Source organism: Gadus morhua, chromosome 12 (genome assembly GCF_902167405.1).
Source record: "Gadus morhua chromosome 12, gadMor3.0, whole genome shotgun sequence".
In the NCBI taxonomy this organism is placed as follows: Eukaryota; Metazoa; Chordata; class Actinopteri; order Gadiformes; family Gadidae; genus Gadus; species Gadus morhua.
This window is the reverse complement of record NC_044059.1, coordinates 10,223,260-10,226,329: the sequence shown is the minus strand read 5'-3', so window position 1 is coordinate 10,226,329 and position 3,070 is coordinate 10,223,260.

The following is a 3,070-nucleotide window of genomic DNA, read 5'->3' as shown; positions in this document are numbered from 1 at the left end:
AGCAACAAGACCTGAAGAAAGTCAAGGGGCCTTGCCTTGTTTCTCCCCCCACTTCAAAGGGAGCCCACCCACCCAACCATCCTTCCTTCCTTCCCTTATCCTACCCTGGAGTTGCAGAAGAGCTCCGGGGAGGAGATAGAGCCGAGCTTTTAGATATTATCGAGAGCCTGTACGGGCATGTGAATGGCGGCACACACGTTGAAGGCTTTTCCTGAAATGTGTGAGTTGCCCCCAGGGGAGACGGCCTCTTTAACAATGCAAACGCTGTCGGACTGCTCTCTCCCCCTTCACTGCGGTTATCTCTCCACACGTCTACTGGCTAGTGGGCCACTGCATCATACCTGCATCATCCTGTATCATCCTGTATCTATAAGAGTCGCAGGCAACAGATTAGTGCCTCATTCACTCCTGCACGTTTGTTTGGATTTTTTATGCAGGGATTCTGTTTGTGACGTTCTTGTTTTGAAGTACACTATGTTCTTATTCTCGGATTTCCATCTCTGATTTTGTCTTCTTCAGGAAATGCTTTTTTAGTGCGTTGATACATGTCCTTGATCAGTACCCTGAACAATATTGTGTGGTTGAAGGCTATAGTAGGCCTTCCTGTGATAACTTTTGGGGGTTAAACGATCCACTATTTGATACATTCGATATATTATTTGTTTTTATTTAGGCAGTGAGAAAAGATTGTTGATTTACAAATGTGTTTGCGTTTCATAAAAAAACTATCATACGTCAATGTTTTATGTTTGTCCCTTTTCCCAATATTAATAGTGTCCCTTGTTGCCACCATAACAGGGGATAATGCCTCTCCTTAACATTCAAAGATGAATTCTGGAAGTGCAAAGGGAATGTAATTTGGTTAATTCTCCTGAGTATATCTAATACAGAGTAAGAGGATTCCTGAATTAGGTGCCTTTTTTGTATTTTCTTTCTAACACCCTGCTCATGGCAAAGTCTGTGGAAGACATTAATATGGAACTGATTTTTGGCAATCGCAGCGAGTTATAATTTTTGTCCTGGGGACATTTTTCCACCCTCGACTTCGACAGTTTTACCGGGAACCTCACCGGTGATTTTCACAGACATGACTAAGGGCGGAAATATCATTCACACACACAGGGAGGGGTGTTTTCTTGAGGGTAAGTGAGTGTGGATAATTGCCTTCAAATAGGAGGTAATTGTGGAGTTCATGGTGTAAATGTGCACTTGACGCCAGTGCGTGCATACCTGACAAGTCTGGATCTCTGCTGCAGTCCTGCTTTTATACCAGATGCTTAAACTTTGCACTCACTTTTATACTAATAAGCTGAAAGCAGAGACAAAATGGAGATCCAAGTATTTCAGTACAATTTTGCATGTTCTTTAGAGACTTATTTTCCTCACCCTTGCTCTGTTTCTGACGGTGCCTGGAGCAGTACTGGGACCACGATGCGGTGCCTAACCTTGTGATTATTTTATAAGTAATCATTCTCCTCGGTATTTAAAGTGGGGCCAGAGAAAGCATTCCTTCGGCCTGAACAAAAAGCGAGCAAATTGTTCCACTGGAGCAACCCTTAATCCCGGAGACGTGCTGTTCAAGATCTCTATCTCCCACTCCTCCCCTCCCCTACAAAGGAGGCAGTCTGTCCGACTGTACGGCTCGAAATAGAACGAGCCTTTATCTCTTCGGTTACTCTCTCTCTCTCTCTCTCTCTCTCTCTCTCGCTCTCTCTCTCCCTCTCTCTCTCTCCCTCTCTCTCTCTCTCTCTCTCTCTCTCTCTCTCTCTCTCTCTCCCTCTCTCTCCCTCTCTCTCTCTCTCTCTCTCTCTCTCTCTCTCTCTCTCTCTCTCTCTCTCTCTCTCTCTCTCTCTCTCTCTCTCTCTCTCTCTCTCTTTCTGCGTCGCTCTCACTGTTTTTCAAGCGTGAAATTGTGAGGCTCACTTTGGGCATATTTTCCTTGAATACTGAAGTGGAGGAGATCAAGGTGGATTGAATTTGCCAACGGTACATCTCGCTTTGTTTTCCGCTGTGCTGCGGTGGAAAGTAAAGTGGAACATGATCATCGAATAACAAGCGAGAAGCTCACTAAAGAAAAAAACTGAATAGTGCATTGTACAGCAGGGCTGACCCCCCCCCAAAATCACCACCACCAGCTTCCCACCACCACCTCCACCCAACCTCCAACACAATCCCACCCCAACCCCCCACCTCTAAATCATACCCTCCACCCACTCTCTTTAAAAAAACATGGCCCCCTCCGGAACTGTTTTTATTTCTTTCGGCTGGGGGGGGGGGGGGGGGGGGGGGGGGGCTGAATCGCCAGGTGTAACATCGCATGTGACAGTGGCTGTCAGCTGTGTTTTGTAACGATACTCTCTCCGCTTAAGCCGCAGCCTATCTACAGGCAGGCATGCGATGCCGTCAGGACAGGAGCCATGTATCGGCGAGGGGGGCTCTTTCTGCTCTCGCTCCCCCACCCCCCCCCCCCCACCATCCCACCATCCACCATCACCCACCCCCTGAGACATTGTTGCTTTTCAGGTTGGAGGCGAGGAGGCTCCAGCTGGTGGCGTCGCCAATTCAACAGGGAGACAGGGCTTAAGCTGCCAGCGGGGACACATACATTTGCATCCTGAAAGACACCAACCTCGATTTACAGCCCTGCTGGGAGGTGTAAAACCCGACAGGGGTCACAGTTCCCTAAATGAGCAACCATAAGTGTACCCCCACAACCCCCCCCCCCCCCGCCAACCAGCCCTCCATCACAGGCAGCAATTTGAGGGTCCAAGCTGCAGCCGCCTGCTGGCAGGAAATAACGGATTTCTATTTTGTTTAACGTGGAAGCCCCCTCCTCTGATGCCTGAGACGGGTGGGCTGGTGGCTCCATGTCAGAGATCTGACATTGGTCTGACAGGGAGATCTGTGGTCTGGCAGGAGAGATCGCCCGGTGATTCGGAATGTGCTTGTTTTGGGCCAACACTAGTAGAGTAAGGGATGTTGAACGGGAAAGAGAGAACATGGAGAGCAAATGGCTCGTGTATTGGCAGGGAGGATTTGAGACGTCTCCGGAATGAACCAGTACGAGGCA